The sequence below is a fragment of the Zingiber officinale genome, chromosome 1B (assembly GCF_018446385.1).
Source record: "Zingiber officinale cultivar Zhangliang chromosome 1B, Zo_v1.1, whole genome shotgun sequence".
Classification (NCBI taxonomy): Eukaryota; Viridiplantae; Streptophyta; class Magnoliopsida; order Zingiberales; family Zingiberaceae; genus Zingiber; species Zingiber officinale.
In genome coordinates this window covers 81,529,852-81,550,888 of record NC_055986.1, presented here as the reverse complement: position 1 = coordinate 81,550,888, position 21,037 = coordinate 81,529,852, and the positions used below count along the sequence as shown (strand labels likewise).

The 21,037-nt window shown below is 41.5% G+C and overlaps 1 non-coding gene across 1 annotated transcript; it reads left to right on the top strand.

Moving 5' to 3' along the window:
- Positions 1-17,960: 17,960 nt before the first annotated feature.
- LOC121994724 lies at positions 17,961-18,066 on the top strand. Its single transcript, XR_006115795.1, has one exon. It is a non-coding gene; the product is annotated as a small nucleolar RNA R71 (small nucleolar RNA).
- Positions 18,067-21,037: the final 2,971 nt, after the last annotated feature.

Below are 21,037 nucleotides of genomic sequence, written 5' to 3'. Positions count from 1 at the left end.
ATCTCTTGCTTGTGTGGATACACATAGAGAAGTGTCTACTTTGACACTTTCGAGATCCGGCGAACCGAGGACGAGCGGGATTGCGAAGGGCTTCGCATCAAGGGTATATTCTTTCTTCATGTAGATCTAGGAGTAGATCTAAGTTGTAAACTCGTATTCGTAAATTTTGTTCTATATTCTTTGCACGAGATCCGTTGGCTAGGGTGATTCGGGGTTTCCGCGACGCGAAAAAGCGGTTTTCGCGGCCCGAAAAACCCAACATTGGTATCAGAGCCACGTGCGAAGCGAGTACGAGTTTAGATTCGTATTTTTATGAAAAATATGCATACTGTAACATTTTGTGAATTTCCTAATTTTTATGATTTTATGGGTATTTTTCTCGTAGAAGCGAAGCACAAGTGTTTTTACACTTGTAGGCTTCGACTACCGAGAAGAATTTTTCGAAACGGCAATGTTTCGACCCAAATCGTTTTGGGACAGCGGACTTAGGCGCTATAGGATCGCTTAGGAGCAACTCGCGATGGTTAGATCGCGGGTAGGAGTACTGCCCCTAACTCCGCAAGGGGATTTGCTCCGCGATTGCGCCCGAAATCGCTAATCGGGACCGCCGGGAAAATTTTACTCATAAAATCTGTAAAATTATGAAAAATTACAGAAAATTATGAAAAATATATAATTTTGAATTATATATTAATTTTGTGATAGTCATGGCCCAAAGACCCAATTTGATTGGACAATTTATGTTGTAATTCATAATACGGCCTGCGCGCTGTGATGTGATGTGCGTGTTGTATTTTATTTTATTTTTCCGCGACCTGCACGTCATGCCTTTCTTTTATTTTGGTTGTAAATTAGATTTAGACTCGAATGTAACTCGAGTTTCAAAATTGTAATGTACAAAATTGGAGCTGTGGAAGGTCCACTCAAGACGGAGTTATGAGGAAGGCGCGAGCAACACAAGGTGGTCAAAAGGAAGGCGCTTGAGAAGTTGACCTTAGGTTGACCATCCGATCTTCTCATTGGCTTGAGAAGATCGTAGTAGGGCCATGACTAATCACAAAACTTAGTTAATTACTTGTGTATATGATGCATGTTTAATTAAGTAATTAATTAGTGCCTAGCGATTAAGATTAGATCTAAATCGTGCACAAGATGCACCCTTATGATTAGATTAGATCTACATCGTGTACAAGATGCACTCTATCGATTAGATTAGATCTATTTCGTGTATATGATACAACATCATTTAGATTATAGCTAAATCATGACAACTCAAAATGCCTACCATGCCGTGATACCTACCACTACCTCGATCGCATGATGTTGTTGAATCTGCCAAAGCAGAGCAACACATACTATCTTGGTAGGGTACGGAGGGACAATCTTGGTCCCGCCTATCAACGCATGGGTGAATACAAACTCAATTAGATTGAGTATTCCTAGTTTACTCGGTTGGATCGAGTACAACTATAGGCATTCTTCCAATGGTTGGAAAGGTAGGACAAAATCACGTTTATATAAATTCTCGGGCGTATTAGCCAAAGCTAACTCGAGTTTTAATATAAATGCGGATTTCATCCTATAAACAAGAGTTGCATAGAGATGTAATTGGTAATCGTTACCTACCGATCATACTAAATCTTGGGCATATTAGCCAAAGATAACTCAAGGGTTAGTATGATGTGGATCTTGTCCCACATGAATTATAGAATTCAGTGGGAGCATCATTTAGTTAAAGGCCTAATTAAATGATTAAGAATATGATACTTATTTCTGCATTTATTTATGTTGTAGAATTTCCATGACGTCGAATACGAACACCTTCTCTCTGCGATCTGTCCTTAAGAAGGACAAGCTCAACGGAGCAAATTTCCTGGACTAGTACAGGAACCTGAGAATAGTTCTCACCCAAGAACGTAAACTGTACGTTCTGGAGCAGCCCATTCCAGAGGCTCCTCCTGCCACTGCCACGCGAGCAGACCGAGATGCTTACAAGAAGCATCAAGATGACGCATTAGATGTGTCATGTCTTATGCTCGCAACCATGAACTCAGAGCTTCAGAAGCAACATGAGTTGATGAGCGCTTACGATATGGTTGAACATCTTTGTCACCTATATCAAGGACAAGCAAGGCACTGGAAGAGGAACTCCAAAGAATACCTGGAAGATCTTAAGAAGAAGAGAAATAAGATTTCTACTTCAGGTATACATGTTATAGAAGTCAACCTCTCTATTTCTTCATCGTGGGTATTAGATACCGGATGTGCTTCGCACATTTGTATTAATGTACAAGCGCTGAGAAATAGCAAGGCATTGACGAAGGGTGAGATAGACCTACGAGTAGGCAATGGAGCACGGGTTGCTGCTATTGCTGTAGGAACTTACCATCTATCTTTGCCCTCTGGGCTAGTACTAGAATTAGATGATTGTTGTTATGTGCCTGCCTTGACTAAGAACATAATTTCAGTTTCTTGTTTGGACAAGAAAGGATTCTCGTTTATAATAAAGAACAAATGTTGTTCCGTCTATTTAAACGATATGTTCTATTGTAGTGCACCTCTGATAAACGGACTCTATTTTCTAGACCTTGAGAGCCCTATCTATAACATAAATACCAAGAGATTCAAGTCAAATGACCTGAACCAAACCTATCTCTGGCACTGTCGCTTAGGTCATATAAATGCTTAGGTCATATAAATGACAAGCGCTTATCCCAGCTCCATAAGGATGGTTTGCTGGACTCATTTGATTTAGAATCATATGAGGTATGCGAGTCATGCCTACGAGGCAAGATGACCAAAACTCCCTTCAGTGGACACAGCGAGAGAGCGACTGATTTGTTAGGACTCATACATAGTGATGTATGTGGCCCTTTCAATGTCGCTGCTAGAGGCGGTTATAGGTACTTCATCACATTTACTGATGATTTCAGTAGATATGGTTATGTGTACTTGATGACACATAAGTCAGAATCCTTTGAAAGGTTCAAAGAATTCAAGAATGAAGTACAGAACCAGCTTGGCAAGAGTATTAAGATACTTCGATCAGATCGAGGTGGAGAATACCTTATCCATGAGTTTCGTAATTACCTAGCTGAGTGTGGGATTCTATCCCAACTCACTCCTCCTGGAACACCACAGTGGAATGGTGTATCCGAAAGGAGGAATCGTACTCTATTAGATATGGTACGATCTATGATGAGTCACACAGATCTTCCGGCATACCTTTGGGGCTATGCTCTAGACACGGCAGCTTTTATACTCAACCGAGTTCCATCAAAGGCCGTGATAAAGACACCATATAGGATATGGACTGGGAGAGATGCCCAGATGTCTTTCATGAGGATTTGGGGTTGTGAGGCTTACGTACGACGTCAAGTCTCAGACAAATTAGGACCCAAATCCGACAAGTGCTATTTCATTGGATATCCCAAGGAAACTAAGGAATATTACTTCTACATTCCCAGTCAGCACAAGGTAGTTGTAGCAAAGACTGGGGTCTTTCTAGAAAGGGATTTTGTTTCTAGAAAGACTAGTGGGAGCGCGTTCGATCTTGAAGAAGTTCAAGATGCGAACAATAGCACTGAAGCCTCGATGGAAGTTGAACTAGAACCACAAAGTGTTGTGGATGATGTTGTTCCACAAAGAGTTGAGGAACAACAACCAGTTCAAGTAGACATACCTCCTTACAGGTCTGATAGGGTACGTCGTCAGCCTGAGAGATACTCATTTCTCTTGTCTGACCATGATGACGTTGTGCTCATAGAGGATGAGCCTACCACCTATCAGGAAGCTGTGATGAGACCAGATTCCGAGAAATGGCTAGAAGCCATGAGATCCGAGATGGAATCCATGTACACCAACCAAGTATGGACTTTGGTTGATCCACCTGATGGGGTAAAACCCATAGGGTGTAAGTGGGTCTTTAAGAGAAATACTGACATGGATGGACTTATCTATAAGGGTCGCTTGGTAGCTAAAGGTTTCAAGCAGATTCATGGTATTGACTATGATGAGACCTTTTCTCCAGTAGCGATGTTTAAGTCTATTCGGATAATGCTTGCTATTGCAGCTTACCACGATTACGAGATCTGGCAGATGGACGTCAAAACTACGTTTCTGAATGGAAACCTACTCAAGGATGTGTACATGACACAGCCTGAGGGTTTTGTCGATCCACAACATACTAGTAGAGTATGCAAGCTGCATAGGTCCAAGCTTCTCGGAGCTGGAATCTTCGATTCGATGATGCAATCAAACAGTTCGGTTTCATCAAGAACGAAGATGAACCTTGTGTCTACAAGAAGGTTGTAGGGGACATAGTTGTCTTCCTCATATTGTATGTGGATGACATACTGCTCATTGGGAAGGACATCCCTATGCTTTAGTCTGTCAAGACCTGGCTAGGAAGTTGCTTCTCAATGAAGGACTTAGGTGAGGCATCCCGCATTCTAGGGATACAGATCTATAGAGATAGATCTAAGAGATTGCTTGGCCTAAGTCAGAGTACATATATTGACAAGGTACTCCTTCGGTTTGCCATGCAGAACTCCAAGAAGGGATTTCTGCCGATGTCACATGGCGTGAGTCTTTCGAAGACTCAAGGTCCCTCTTCTAGAGAGGAGAGAGACCACATGGATCAGATCCCTTATGCCTCAGCCATAGGATCGATCATGTACGCCATGCTATGTACTCGACCTGATGTCTCGTATGCTTTGAGCATGACGAGCAGATACCAATCAGATCCAGGTGAAAGTCACTGGATAGCGGTAAAGAATATTCTTAAGTACTTAAGAAGGACTAAAGAATATTTCTTGATATATGGAGGTAATGATGAGCTAGCTGTAAAGGGTTACAGTGATGCTAGCTTCCAGACCGACCAGGATGACTATAGATCGCAGTCGGGGTTCGTATTTTGCATTAATGGTGGTGCTGTGAGCTGGAAGAGTTCGAAGCAGGACACAGTAGCTGATTCTACAACAGAGGCCGAGTATATTGCTGCATCAGAGGCAGCAAAGGAGGCAATTTGGATTCGCAAGTTCATCACTGAACTTGGGATGGTTCCTAGCATTGCTGACCCTATTGAGCTATATTGTGACAACAATGGAGCTATAGCACAGGCGAAGGAACCTCGCTCACACCAGCGGACCAAACACATACTACGGCGCTTCCATCTCATTCGAGAGATCATCGAGAGAGGAGATGTGATGATTTGCAGAGTACCTACAGAGGCTAACATCTCAGATCCCTTGACCAAGACTTTGGCACAGAGGAAGCATGATGGTCACACTAGGTTATTTGGGCTTAGAGCCTACACTGATTGGCACTAGTGCTAGTGGGAGATTGTTAGCTAGAGCCCTAGAGCCAATCATTTGATGATTGTATTTTGGACTTATTGTATCATATTCTATATTAATAAAGGCATTTGGTTTTTGGTTATTATACTTACTTATATTGGTGCCAAATAAACTAAGTATAAAAACGTCCTTGAGTAGAAAGTTCTTACCTATATCAATCGGTTAGCTGAACCGATAGTGAGATGATATAGGGAACACTACTCTTAATCATTCCTAGTCGAGTATTAACATTCAGGGACAATGTTAATGCAATAAGACTAGCATGTAGGTCAACTTGATGACTTGATCTCACAAGTCATGGATATAGAGATATCAAGTTGACACATGGGTATACATTAGAGAATGTATACTGAATGACCCACCATGAGAAAGTATCATGGATCGTTATATGAGTGTCATATACTTTCTCATGCGACTATTAGTATGACTACTAGTCCTTAGACTTGAAGTCACCATGGTTCCCTACATAAGGAGTTATGTACTTTGGTTTCGTCAAACGTCACCCGTAATTGGGTGGACTATAAAGGCGATTACTGGGTATGTAACGAATTATGCAGAGGGATGTGAGTGATGTAGATGAGATCTATCCCTCTTATATGACGGGAGAGACATCGATATTCTTGATAGAGTGAGACCACGAAGTGCATGGCCATGCCCAAATGAGTCAATATGAGATATTGAGCTCATTTGATTTAGTGAGTCTACTTGGAGTTCAAGATTTAGATTGATTAGAGGATGACACGGTCTATGCCTCACATTGATCAATCTAGATGTCTAGGATAGAAGGACACTTGTCATATATTGTGAGGAGTCACAATTAGTAGTCACAAGGTGATGTTGGATCTCAACATTCTTGTAACTTGGGTAGTAATGATGTGTTGCTAGATACCGCTCATTACTTATGCTTCTAAATGGGTTTAGGAGCATTGCCAACGTTACAAGAACCTATAGGGTCACACACAAAGGGAAATTAGATGGAGATTAGGTTCATTTGATGAACCAAATTGGATTAAGAGTAATCCAAGGTAGGCTAATTGAGTTGGACTCAATTTGGTTCATGTGTTAAGTGAGTCTAATTTGGACTTAGACTCATTTAATTAATTTAATTCAATGAATAGAGATTCATTAAATTAAAATTGACTTGAACCAATGGTTAGATTAAATCAACCAAGGGAGAGAAGTGGTCAAGTTTGACTTGACATAAGTAGGAAGATGAAGAGTCAAATTTTGACTTGACTTTGACTTGACCAATGCCACATCATCAAGGCTTCTTCATTTGGTCAAGTTTGACTTGACCAAATGCCACCTCATGGGAGTTACCAAGAGTGGTGACTCTTGATATTCCATGGGAGTTACAAGCCAAAAATGTGGCCGACCACTTTTATTCATGAAAAAGGAGTTTCATTTTTCATGTGTAACTCCATCTTCTTCTTCCTTGGTTCTCTTCTCTCCCTCTCCTCCTCCACTACTGATCTCTAAGGTTGCTAGCACATCCTTAGAGGTTTTTTTCTCCATCTCTTGCTTGTGTGGATACACATAGAGAAGTGTCTACTTTGACACTTTCGAGATCCGGCGAACCGAGGACGAGCGGGATTGCGAAGGGCTTCGCATCAAGGGTATATTCTTTCTTCATGTAGATCTAGGAGTAGATCTAAGTTGTAAACTCGTATTCGTAAATTTTGTTCTATATTCTTCGCACGAGATCCGTTGGCTAGGGTGATTCGGGGTTTCCGCGACGCGAAAAAGCGGTTTTCGCGGCCCGAAAAACCCAGCACTTAAAAGCATTACTAACTTGCTAAGCATGTCATTACTCTCATCATACCTAATTATTTAACCAACATCAAGACAACTAGTGGTCTAAGCATAATATAGTGCACACATTCATAATTCATGACACTTAATACTCTAGAAGTGCAGAAATTAACCAAAACTGAAATACTGAGTCCTTAAGTGGGCTACTCCCCAAGGGTCTTTATTTCAAGTCCCTGCTCACACACATCTTGACACATTGCCCTCCATCCTCCGCTAATCCATCTTTTCTTTGCCTTTATCTGCAGTATAAGGAAAATGAACTATAAGATTGGGAGCTTAGTAAGAAACCATCTACCTCACAAAAACATGGATTCAATGAAATCATGTTTTCAAAAGATGCTATTTGAAGTACATGCTGATGATCATGCGGTAAGTGCTAAAACATGGCATATAGACAATTAAGTCATGCTAACAAATACTGAAACAAGGAAAAACAAATCTTTGTATCAACAAGCTAACTAAATCGATACATAAGCTAAGCTATTTGTTATAACATTAAACAACCTAAACTGGAGCTAAGCTGTATTCACATATCTAGTTTGTGAAGTTGAAAACTATTTTCATACTTAGATCAAAATAATAATCATGTTGTCGTTAGGCCCGACAACTGTACTTGCTATACGCGCATTCTTAACTTGACCCGAGGTTGCAAATCCCGAATCTAGTAGTGTTTACTAGGTTATCTAAATCTAGGGACGACTATGGGAGCCCAACCCAAGGACATTTGAGATTCCATTACAGTGTCACTGATAAAAGTAAAATACTGTTTATAAATTGATTTATCTTACCTTGCTTTTACTAGGTTATCTGAACCTAGAGCTAGGTTATCTGAACCTAGAGGCGATTATGGGAGCCCACCCATGGGACCGTAGTCCCATATAACTGAAGAAAGGCTATGTATACTATTTAAAATGCACCTATGACATTTAACTAAGCTATTAAAACGCCTACTGTAGCATATAACTATATTAGGCATTTTATCGAGCACCTGGTGTGCCCTAACTCTGCCTATGGTTGTACTAAGAACATAAGAGCGAACTAAGGACATAAAAGCATGCAAATAACTACTTATACTGCAGGTGAGGGGTTACTCACTTCCTGCGCTAGTTTTCTTACGAATCTGATCGCTAGGTTTCTGGAGAAGAAGGTCATTTCGATGATCCTCTTACGTCTACGCTTTCTTCTCACGGAGGGGAGCGTCCTTGTGCCGGAGTCGTCGCCGGAAGGTGCTCCTACGACCCTAGGGATGGAACCCTAGGTCTCTTGGACTTGGCGTGAAGAGAGGGTGCGGGAGAGAGAGATGGCGTCGGGTGAGGGTGAGGGTGAGGGAAAAGAGGAGTTGTCGTTTAGAAATAATAACTCCTCTCTTAATTCCCTATTTATATTAAGTGGTAAATATGACCCAACTCAATCATAAATATAATTGTTCCCCTCTTCTTTCAGCACATCCCTGCTGGGGCCCCTTGGTTACTAAAGTCATCTATAGGTCATAGAGTCTAATAGGTCTCGGGTTCAATTTCCGCTTAGGCTGTTTTATGTTTTTATTTAATTTTACTACTTCTGCTATTCCAAAAATTCTATAAAAATATTCTAAAATTCCAGAAAAATAATAGAATATTTCTAAAATTAATTTGAGAATTTTTGGGCGTTACCGTAGGAAGACCATATGTCAGGGGGCAAGACGATGATGCGGTTACCTTGGGAAAAGGAGAGAAAGACCATACGTCAGGTATCCAGATGGTCATGCGGCTACCTCAGGAAAAGGAGAGAAAGTCCATACGTCAGGTATCCAGATGGTCATGTGGCTACCTCGGGAAAGGGGAAGGAAGACGAAAGGAAGCGTCCATTAGAATTTGGCGCTCTCATTTTGTTTTCCTACCTCAGAAGCAGAGTAAGATTTAAAGATGACTTGTTTAATTAAAGCTTACATAAGGTATTTTGAGATTGCAGGGGACATCACAAGTTACACACAATTGGCTTGACCTCTAAATGCATCATTAAAGCAGGAGTTCTGGGAATAATCCCTGGGCCAACCTTCAGACGTCAATCATGTCTCTAGACCAGCTCCAAGGGGGTTTTCAACGACCTCTTGGTTGGGTCCCAGACTCTCGCCCTAGGGCGAGTTATAAGTGAGTCTGCTCTCACACCCAACAACCTCTCGGTTGGGTCCCAGATTCTCTCTCCAGGGTGAGTTATAAGTGAGCATGCTCTCACACCTTCAGACTCTCACCCCCAGTATGGGTTATAAGTGAGCCTGCTTTCACGCTCAACGACCTCTCGGTCGGGTCCCAGACTCTCGCCCCAGGGCGAGTTATAAGTAAGCATGCTCTCACGCCTCCAGACTCTTGCCCCAGGGCGAGTTATAAGTAAGCATGCTCTCATGCCTCCAGACTCTCGCCCCAGTGTGAGTTATAAGTGAGTCTGCTCTCACGTCCAACGGCCTCTCGGTCAGGTCCCAGACTCTCGCCCCAGGGCGAGTTATAAGTGAGCATGCTCTCACGCCTCCAGACTCTCGTCCCGGTGCGATTTATAAGTGAGCATACTCTCACGCCCAACGATCTCTCGGTCGGGTCTCAGACTCTTGCCCCAGTGCGAGTTATAAGTGATCCTGCTCTCACAGCCAACGACCTCTCGGTCGGGTCCCAGACTCTCGCCCCAGTGCTACTTATAAGTGAGCATACTCTCACGCCTCCAGACTTTCGCCCTAGTGCGAATTATAAGTGAGCCTACTCTCACACCCAACGCCCTCTTGGTCGAGATTCCAGATCCTCACCTCGGTGAAAATTTTACTAATTTGAAAGGATTATACTAAAAAAGAAATACCAAGGACGGAAGGAAAACACAAAGGAAAACAAAAGCGAGAAAACATGAGTAAAGGCTCACAGCATAGTTTGATTAGCATTCATTGGATAAAGTCCATAGGGCATTCTTTGAAATACACACTATCATATTAGGGGTGATAGTTATGCAGAACCCCCTTTCAGATGACAGGATTGGGTGGGCTATGATGGTTGGAGTTAGGTGCCCGACCGGCTTGCTCCAATTGAGCTCGTACCTGAATCAACTCCATCTTGATATGTTGAAGGGAGTGACATTGTTGGGAAAGGGTCAAAGAAGACTCATGTTTTATCTTCCTATATGTGATAAAGTGGGTTTGGCTCTCCAAATTTGCATAAGCCTTATGATTCAAAGCCGATTCATCCCGGGTTCGGGACTTAGCAGCCAACCAGAGTTCTTCCATTTCTCTAAGAAGGGAAGACTGAAGGTCCCTACTCTAAGTCATCTCCAATAAAGCCTCATCTTTCTGGGTAAGTAATTGAGTCAGATGGGTAAGTTGGTGATGTAAGGATGGTATTTCGTCAAACCCCATTGAAGGTTCCATGGTGTGTAAGACCGCAAGGAAAGCGTAAGTGTAGGAAGGGGGGTAGTTCTTCTTAAAGAGACAAAAATAAAGCATTTTCCGTGGGGCGTGCAACTATCTCCGGGAAATGATGTTGTAGTTAAGGAAATGTTGCACATTCTGCAGATCTGGTAATGAGTCCAGTAGCCTAAACATCTGGGAAGTTGTACAACATTTGATAGCGGGATAAATTCCCAAGAACCAGGGGAAAAGGAGAAGTGGTTAATATCTCGGTAAGAGGGTCAAGTAAAATCGGATTTTGGTCTAGTCAGTCGGACCTGGGCCTCCTTCAACTAGACTTGAGGGGGAGACTTGTGATACAGTACATAAGGGTAGGGTCTGGTCAATGGGATGTGACAGTCAGAAGTCAAGGGGACATGGCAGTCAGAAATCAAGGGGACATGACGGTCAGAAGTCAATGGGACATGGTAGTCAGAAGGCAATGTCGGGAATTCAAATAGGATGATCGGACGGGATACCCAGGTCCAGATTTTAGCATGGATGCTAGGGCACGATACCCAAGTAGGGAATGCAAAATGGTTGCTAGGTCGATATGTCTAGGTTGGGAAGTTGGACTGGTAACACAAGGAACAGGGAATGAGGAAAAGGGACCATCTCTACCAGGCAAGTTTTCGCACAGCAGACGTATATATATATATAAGAACTTGATGAGCCAGGTCATGATTTATAGATTAGGACTTACCGGTCTGTTACGCTCCGCAAGTGTACGGAAATGTCGCAAGTAATATAAAAGATTATCGTATCCACAGGGACTGGAATAAGAACTAGAAATGTCTCAATGCGAATTAGCTAAACAATTATCCAATCGTTTCAAAAGCAAAGTAAAGGTAAACAAATCTAATATTAAAGATCAACAAACAAGAGTTTAGTGTTTTGGGTTATGATAAAGGAAGATTCTAGGAGTTTCGGTTTCTTTGTAAGATTTCTTGAATGTAAATGGTTTACCAATTCTTATCCCTCAATTTCCAAACATGTAGAAAGATGTCGGTTCCCTCTTGCAATAGACAACCGGCTAAGGACTGAGAAATGTATCTAAATAGGATTAATTAGACATGAACCTATGTTGTCCTTACACAGAAGTGCACCTATTACTATGCCTTCCTCGGATATCAACGTAGAAGCCCACGACTCATTAATCTATCAAGATACAAGAAGCTAATCATAAAATCCATCCTACTCTCTTGAATATCCCTATTTCCTCTTCAAGATTATCTCTCAAACGTCCTTACACGGGCTTGCACCTATCACGTGGATCCCTCGGATGATCGAGTGAGAGTTTATCTTTACCAAGTCGATAAGAAATCCAAACAATCAATCAAGAATGAGAATTAAGCACAAACCACCATCAATCATTCAAGATATAATTGATACAAGCAAGATAATGTCATTGAAACAAGAAAATGGCAAATCCATAAGAGATTACATCAATCCATCATACAAATACTCCCTTAATCCTAGAATACAAGATCTACTCCATGAATCGAGGAAGAAAACCCGAAGAAATAGAGATTACAAGCATTCCTTGAATCCCCCAATCCAAGAAACCAAGAAAAGGGAGAAAGAGAAAACTTATCTACAAAGAAGCTTCGTCTTCGGATCCAATCCACGCTCCGGAGTCGAAATCGTCGAGATCTCCCTTAGAATCGCCCAGAAATCCTCCCAAGAATGGGAGGAAACCACCAAATCTTGCTTTCTCCCAAAGGGGGAGAGATCCCCTTTCAATTCATGAAGAAGGGTTTAAATAGAGGAGGGAATCGGGCGCCACACGGCCCCGTGACACGGCCGTGTGAGATTCACACGGCCATGTCCAGTTCCCTCTCTGCCAAAGCCGTGTGACTCCACACGGCCGGAACCCTTCTGCTCTCTGGAAATGATACACGGCCGTGTGGTGCACACGGCCACAGCCTGCTTGGTCTCTGGAAGTCTCACACGGCCGTGTAGATCCACACGGCCATGTAAGGCTTCTGCTCTGGTTGGCTTCAAATCTTGACACGGCCGTGCGAGGTCCACACGGCCATGTCATCTTCCTCTTCTGTTGGTGCCAAACTCCACACGGCCCGAGCTCCATCCCAGTGCATGGCCGTGTGAGGTACACGGCCCGGTGCTTTCTCCCTTCGTTTCCTCCAATGCATGCCCAAAGATGTAGATTCTTCAACAAATCGACTCCTGTGTACAGAAAATGCACAAAAAGAAGATCTCCGAACCAAAAGCGTAAATATGCTAAAAGGAAAGCTGGAAGTATAAAAATGCATAGATCAAGCATGCTCAAAGTATGTAAATGTGCGTAAAAACATGCATAAAAGAGTATATAATCTACGCACATCACTGGTCCCTCAAGCAAAATGCTGCAGTCTAAATTCATATGTTCTACAACACATTCATAAAACCCAGTGCACTTTCCTAATTCTATCAAAAAGTTTCATTAACGAGCATGATCATGGAAACAAGTAAAGTATGGTTCAAGCATAAGAATCTTGTGCGCAGTGTAAAAGTAACTCAACACCCTTCAAGTTTCAATCCATGTCCTAGTCAAGTCGTCATCAAATTTGAATTCCTAATGTTTCCAGTGAAAGACAAGTAACCAGTGATAGGCACTTACTTACCATTCACTTGGTTCATATTTCTCAACTAACCCAAGGTCTCAAAGGTGTGCTCAATCTCAAGGGAAGCTAAGTAGTCATTTCCCCAGTAACCTAACTCGGTCTCAAAGGGGTGACTTGCTAGATTCCACTCATGACAACTATTTTTTATATCCCTTATTGTTCATTTTTTCATTTTTTTTTTATAAGTGTTTGCATTGTGCAAAACTTATTCACAAATGTACTTTTAGCACACATGTTGGGATATTTTGATTTTTCCAAATGAGCTTTAATGATTTGAGCCTTATCCAGTAACCAAAATGAAAGTTGAGAAATCACCATGGAAACCAAGTACTAAGCAAACAAGATGAATCATGACTATTTCAATGACATCAACTATTCAAGCATCAAGCACAAGTGTAGTGAAGATAAAATCCTTAAGGTTGAACCAAAACTAAAACTCATCACCATAAGATTCTTAGCTTATTAATGCTTCCCAAGATAGAAAAAAGAACTACACAAAGTTTACTAGTAGCATGATGCGAACATCATAAATCGAGACAATAATCGTGCTAACATTTCACTTGAATCCAAGAAAGCATATAAGTGAAGATTTGATGTTCTCAAATTTTTTTTTTTTTTGCCATGATTATTTCAAAAACAAGCAAAATGAAGCAACAAGCAATGAAAATAAGAACCAACATGAAAAACTAATCAAAAACTAAAAACTGAAAACCAAACTAAACAATATATGACACCCCCCCAGACTTAAACTTTTCATCGTCCCGATGAAATCAATATGGTGGAGGAGGTGGAGGTGGACGAGGGAAAGGAGGTCTACGACGTGGTTGGCCAATAGGAAAACTAGGAAAACCTGGAATCTCACCCAAGGATCTATGATACTCATATAAAGCATCCACTTGTTGGCTAGTAAGCGTCATACTCTGCATAAAATCTCTCATCCTAGCCTGATCAGTATCATAATCCTACACAAACTCAGCCACTTGACCTTGAAAATTCCTCGTAAACTGAAAATGATTTTGTACCTCCCTAAACTGATCATCAGATAAAGAGAAGCGCCCCTCCAACATTTTTCGTTGGGAATCTTGCTTCTCATGAAGTGATTCTAGAGACGTACGAAAATCTGAAAAATCAAACCTAGAAGATCCCGTGCCATATGCAAAAGAATGCCTAGCAGGCTCCATAAAACTAGAAGGCTGCGTATGTCCAGATGACGAGGGTTCATTATGTGGCTCAGTGTCTCCAGGTATAGAAGGGTTATCCTCAAAATCTAACTCAGAAATTACCCAATTAGCCCGGTTACGAATAGTAGTTCGTTCAGGAAAAGGAAGGGGTAAAGGAGAACCACTCCTCCTAGGAAACGCGAAACCATTCTCATCCCGAACGATCATTTTCATAGCAAGACATGTATCAATGTCAATCATTTCATTACCATGAATTATTTCCAACCCATCAACATCAAGATTTAAATTACAAGCTATTCGGGTAATCAAACCACCAAAAACAATTGATCCCGATGATGCCCTAGCTGATCTCAATAAGGTTTGAACAAAATGAAAACCAGAGTCAAATTCAACCTTATAAAGCATAGCCCATAAAGCATAAAGCTCTATCTTCTTAACCACCCCATCACTCTCTCCCCTACCAAAAATAGTTTTACTCATGACTCTATGTAGATACCTAAAGATGGGGTTTTGCATATGGGAGGCCTTAGCTCTTGAAGGCTCATAAGGTTGATCTAACCCAGTTATTGCATTCCAAAAATGATTCTAATTAAACCTTGGATCAAACCTACGAGGGCTACCGGTGGTTATTCCAAAACAAGAATTAAAGTCACTAAATGCCCATAGAAATTCTTGATTCATTAATCTAAAAGAGATTTTTCCAAAATAATCATCTTCATTAGTAAAATGGACATCCAATGAACTTAAAAATTCCAAAACAAGACGAGGATATGTAGGCAAATGTGTGTACATAATATCACTCCAATCCAAAAACCCAATCATCAAATCTACATCTTCCCTAATTCCAAGCATATCAAGAATAGTTGGGTCCATATATCTAGTACACACTATCTTTCTATTGACAAGAATTGCAAATCTAGTTACTTGATCATCATTTCTGAACACAATATTGAATTCATTGTCATTACCTTCGTTGCGTGAAGTCCTTTTGCCTTTGCCCTTCACTGGTTGTTTTCCTTTGTCTCTTGATGGCTCCTTCTCTTTGTCTCCACTAGATCCACCACCCCCTTTGCGTAATTTCTTCAAAATATTGGACATCTTGATGAGTTTAGATAGGGGAAGAATTATTTAGAGTTGTGGAACTTCAAAGAACAAAACTTCAAAGAACAAAAGATCTTAGGTTAAGAGAACAAAAGTCCAAGTCTTAGAGAGGAGGAGAATCAGATCTAAAAGATCTTGAGAGATTAGAGAGGAGTTTTTAATAAATTGGGAGAGAAAGATATGTTTTGGAGAGTTGGGGGTGTGCGGAACACGGCCAAGATCTGGCCGTGTGAGGTAGGAGGTAGACTTTAATAGTTCTCCTACACGGGCCGTGTAGATCTACACGACCTCCCCATCTTTCCTCTCGGGATTCTTTGCACGGGCCGTGTAGATCCACACGGCCTCCCCCTCTTCCTTCTCTGGATTCCTCACACGGACACGGCCTCTCCATCTTTCCTCTCGGGATTCTTTGCACGGCCGTGTCTATGACACGGCCTATTCCTTTTTCCTCTCGGGAGATCCCACACGGCCGTGTCTGGATGACACGGCCCAAACACTTCCCTTCTCTGCAACCTTTGCCTGGCCGTGTATAGCACACGGCCCGACTCTGTTTTGCACCTAACCTGAAAACAGAATCAAAAGAATGCATCAAACTAAAAGAAATTACAATACAAATCAAAACTAACTAAAAGAACCCTTGGGTTGCCTCCCAAGAAGCGCTTGTTTAAGGTCTTTAGCTTGACCAAACTTAATCATTCGCTCCTTTTCCTCGCCCTTGGAGGACAGATATACTTTTCGTTTCCGTTAGGAGATCTTCTCCCAACATCTTCCACCACATTGTCTCCTTCATTTGGTGGCCTTCCATGAGGATGGAAATTCCATTCCTCAAGTTTATAAATGCTTGTCCTGCTACAAGCATTTAAAAGAGACGAGACATGGTTAGAGATATTAGATAAATCATATTCCAACTTTTCCTTACCAATTACCAAAGAAAGCTTATGATTTTTGACATCAATTATAGCTCCAGCTGTAGCAAGGAAAGGTCTTCCTAATATGATAGGAATCCTAGGGTCCTCTTCCATGTCTAACACGACAAAATCTGTGGGAATAACATTCCCATCCACCTCTACCGGCACATCCTCTATAATACCCAAAGGGTACCTGCAGGAATGATCGGCAAGTTGAAGTGCCATGGTAGTAAGTTTAATGTTTTTGAGACCTAATTTATTACAAATTGAATAGGGAATGAGGCTAACACTCGCTCCCAAATCACAAAAAGCTTTTTCAAAATTTTTTTTTCCTATGTTGCAAGGAATATAAAAGCTCCCTGGGTCCTTCAGTTTTGGAGAAGTGTTCTTCTCAAAAATAGCACTACATTCCTCACTAAGCGCAATGGTCTCGACCTCTCCTCTTCTTCTCTTATTTGACATGAGATCCTTCAGAAATTTGGCAAATCTAGGCATTTGTAGAATAGCATCAATAAGAGGTACCTCAACACAAATTTCCTTAACCTTTTCTAGAAACTTGCCAAATTCTTCATCCTTCTTGAGCATTGTAAGTCTCTGAGGAAAAGGGACAGCTTTGCTCTGATGGTTCAGTGGAAGAGTCTCTTCAACCTCAATGGTACTCTCCTCATTAGCTTGAATCTGATTCGGTATAGGAGGAGGGAGCTCTTCTTCTTTTTGTATCCCTTTTGAAGTAGAAATCTCCCAAGGTCCGTCCGCTCCTAAGCTCAATCCTATTGCAATGCTCCATAGGATTCACATCAGGTTTTCCTGGAAGTTGTCCGGGTGCTCTGGATGATGAGGAAGCTAGTTGGGCAATTTGACTATCCTGAATCTTTTGATGCTTTTCAGAATTATCCATTCTCTGAATGAGCTTTGCTATATCTTGCTTCATTTCATTCTGAGTTGAGATAATTTCTTCAAGCATCTTTTCAACATTTGACTTTGGTAAGCCTTGAGAAGATAGATGTTGAAAATTTTGTTGCCCAGCTTGAAAATTTGGTCTTGCCCCCATAAATGGTCCTTGGTCTTGATTATTTCTGTAAGAAAAATTTGGATGACTCTTCCATCCAGGGTTATAAGTATTTGAGTATGGGTTGTTCTGCCTTTGATTGTAACTCATGATTGCATCACATTGTTCAAGTTGATTGATTTGTGCAGTGATAGCTCCCAATGGACATGAGTCATTTGAATGCTCTGAACTCCCACATACTTCACAAGATGTACTAATAGCATTGACCATATTAGCACTAGTCCCCATATTCTCAAATTTCTTTGTAAGAGCGTCCAATTTTGCAGACAAAAGAGTGACTGCATCTACATCAAACTTCCCTGATGCTTTAATTGTTGGGTTTACGGAGGAATAGCCACCACTTCTTTCATTTGCCCATTGATGATGATTTTGTGCTACACTTTCAATGATTTCTTCGGCTTCATCTAAGCTTTTGTTCATAAGTGCCCCTCCAGCAGCTGAATCAAGGGACACTTTGGTATGATAATTGATACCATTGTAAAAAGTGTGCAACACTAACCATCTTTCCAACCCATGATGTGGGCATTGTCTGAGCATACTATTATATCTATCCCATGCTTCAAAAAGAGATTCTGAGTCGGTTTGCTTGAAGCTTGCAATTAAATTCCTCATATGAGCTGTTTTGCTTGGTGGATAGAACTTATCAAGAAACTGTTGCTCACACTGCTCCCAAGTGGTGATGCTATTAGGGGCCAAAGAATTCAGCCATTGCTTTGCCCTATCTCTTAAAGAAAACCCAAATAATAATAATCTAACTGCATCTGAAGGAACTCCATTCATTTTCATGGTACCACATATTTCATAAAAGACCTCTAAGTGTTGATTAGGGTCCTCATGAGGTCCTCCACCAAATTGGTTCTGCTGCACCATAGATATAATTGCGGGTTTGATCTCAAAGTTATTAGCTTCCACTGAAGGTCTTGAAATACTAGATCGAAAACCTCTCGCATAGGGTGCTGCATAATCCTTAAGTGGTCTATTTGCCATATTCAAATGTTCCTGTTCTTCAATTTGCCTTTGCAGAATTCTTCTTTTATGGAAAGTTCTATCAATCTCAGGGTCAAAAGGAAAGAATTCCCCTGCAAAGTTAGATCTTCGCATACACAAGAACAAGATAGCAGATAGCAATTCGACACAAAAAGGAAAATTAGAAGAATAAAAAATGCAGAATTGAGTTTGTACAAAAAAAAATTAACAAGAAGTGAAAGTTATACAAGAAAGTAAAAAAACAGAAATCTAATGATTAGTTACAACTATGCAATATGAAAGGAAAATAAATGTTATGTTTAGTCTAACTCAATTGATAATTCCTAACGTTATAGCGCAGTCCCCGGCAACGGCGCCAAAAACTTGTTACGCTCCGCAAGTGTACGGAAATGTCGCAAGTAATATAAAAGATTATCGTATCCACAGGGACTGGAATAAGCACTAGAAATGTCTCAATGCGAATTAGCTAAACAACTATCCAATCGTTTCAAAAGCAAAGTAAAGGTAAACAAATCTAATATTAAAGATCAACAAACAAGAGTTTAGTGTTTTGGGTTATGATAAAGGAAGATTCTAGGAGTTTCGGTTTCTTTGTAAGATTTCTTGAATGTAAATGGTTTACCAATTCTTATCCCTCAATTTCCAAACATGTAGAAAGATGCCGGTTCCCTCTTGCAATAGACAACCGGCTAAAGACTGAGAAATGTATCTAAATAGGATTAATTAGACATGAACCTATGTTGTCCTTACACAGAAGTGCACCTATTACTATGCCTTCCTCGGATATCAACGTAGAAGCCCACGACTCATTAATCTATCAAGATACAAGAAGCTAATCATAAAATCCATCCTACTCTCTTGAATATCCCTATTTCCTCTTCAAGATTATCTCTCAAATGTCCTTACACGGGCTTGCACCTGTCACGTGGATCCCTCGGATGATCGAGTGAGAGTTTATCTTTACCAAGTCCATAAGAAATCCAAACAATCAATCAAGAATGAGAATTAAGCACAAACCACCATCAATCATTCAAGATATAATTGATACAAGCAAGATAATGTCATTGAAACAAGAAAATGGCAAATCCATAAGAGATTACATCAATCCATCATACAAATACTCCCTTAATCCTAGAATACAAGATCTACTCCATGAATCGAGGAAGAAAACCCGAAGAAATAGAGATTACAAGCATTCCTTGAATCCCCCAATCCAAGAAACCAAGAAAAGGGAGAAAGAGAAAACTTATCTACAAAGAAGCTTCGTCTTCGGATCCAATCCACGCTCCGGAGTCGAAATCGTCGAGATCTCCCTTAGAATCGCCCAGAAATCCTCCCAAGAATGGGAGGAAACCACCAAATCTTGCTTTCTCCCAAAGGGGGAGAGATCCCCTTTCAATTCATGAAGAAGGGTTTAAATAGAGGAGGGAATCGGGCGCCACACGGCCCCGTGACACGGCCGTGTGAGATTCACACGGCCATGTCCAGTTCCCTCTCTGCCAAACCTGCACGGCCGTGTGACTCCACACGGCCAGAACCCTTCTGCTCTCTGGAAATGCTACACGGCCGTGTGGTGCACACGGCCACAGGCACGGCCGTGTAGATCCACACGGCCATGTAAGGCTTCTGCTCTGGTTGGCTTCAAATCTTGACACGGCCGTGCGAGGTTCACACGGCCATGTCATCTTCCTCTTTTGTTGGTGCCAAACTCCACACGGCCCGAGCTCCATCCCAGTGCATGGCCGTGTGAGGTACACGGCCCGGTGCTTTCTCCCTTCGTTTCCTCCAATGCATGCCCAAAGATGTAGATTCTTCAACAAATCGACTCCTGTGTACAGAAAATGCACAAAAAGCAGATCTCCAAACCAAAAGAGTAAATATGCTAAAAGGAAAGCTGGAAGTATAAAAATGCATAGATCAAGCATGCTCAAAGTATGTAAATGTGCGTAAAAACATGCATAAAAGAGTATATAATCTACGCACATCACGGTCACACTATGCGGGTTAGGATTTACAGATCAGAACTTACCGGTCAGACTAGAACTTACCGGTCAGACTATGCAGGCCAGGATTTACAGATCAGGACTTACCGGTCAGGCTATGTAGGTCAGGATTTAAAGATCAGAACTTACCGGTCAGGCTATGCAAGTCAGGATTTATAGATCAGGACTTACAGGTCAGGCTATACTGGTCAAGATATGCAGATCATTCTTATAGGTGAGAATATACAGGTTAGGATAGACAGACCCGGTTATACAGGTTAGGATATGCTGGTCTGGATAGACCGGTCGGGATTCCCTGGACGGATCTCCTCGTATGTTACTCAGTTATACCCAGGCTGAGTCCTCAGACGGCTAGTCATCAAGAGTTTTCCCTTCAGGTCGGTAGGGCACTACACGACAATTAAGTCAGAGAATCGTAACCGCCTGTTAGGGAATAACTACTGTGTGTCAGGGTATATTCCAATGGTCTGTGACTCGCTGCTAAAAGAACCTTCTTGTAACCTATGAAAAGATGCCATGCGTCACTTATTCCCAAACAAGGTCTAACACTCAACATTCCCTAACATTTGCCAGAGACCAGAAGTACACATTGTCA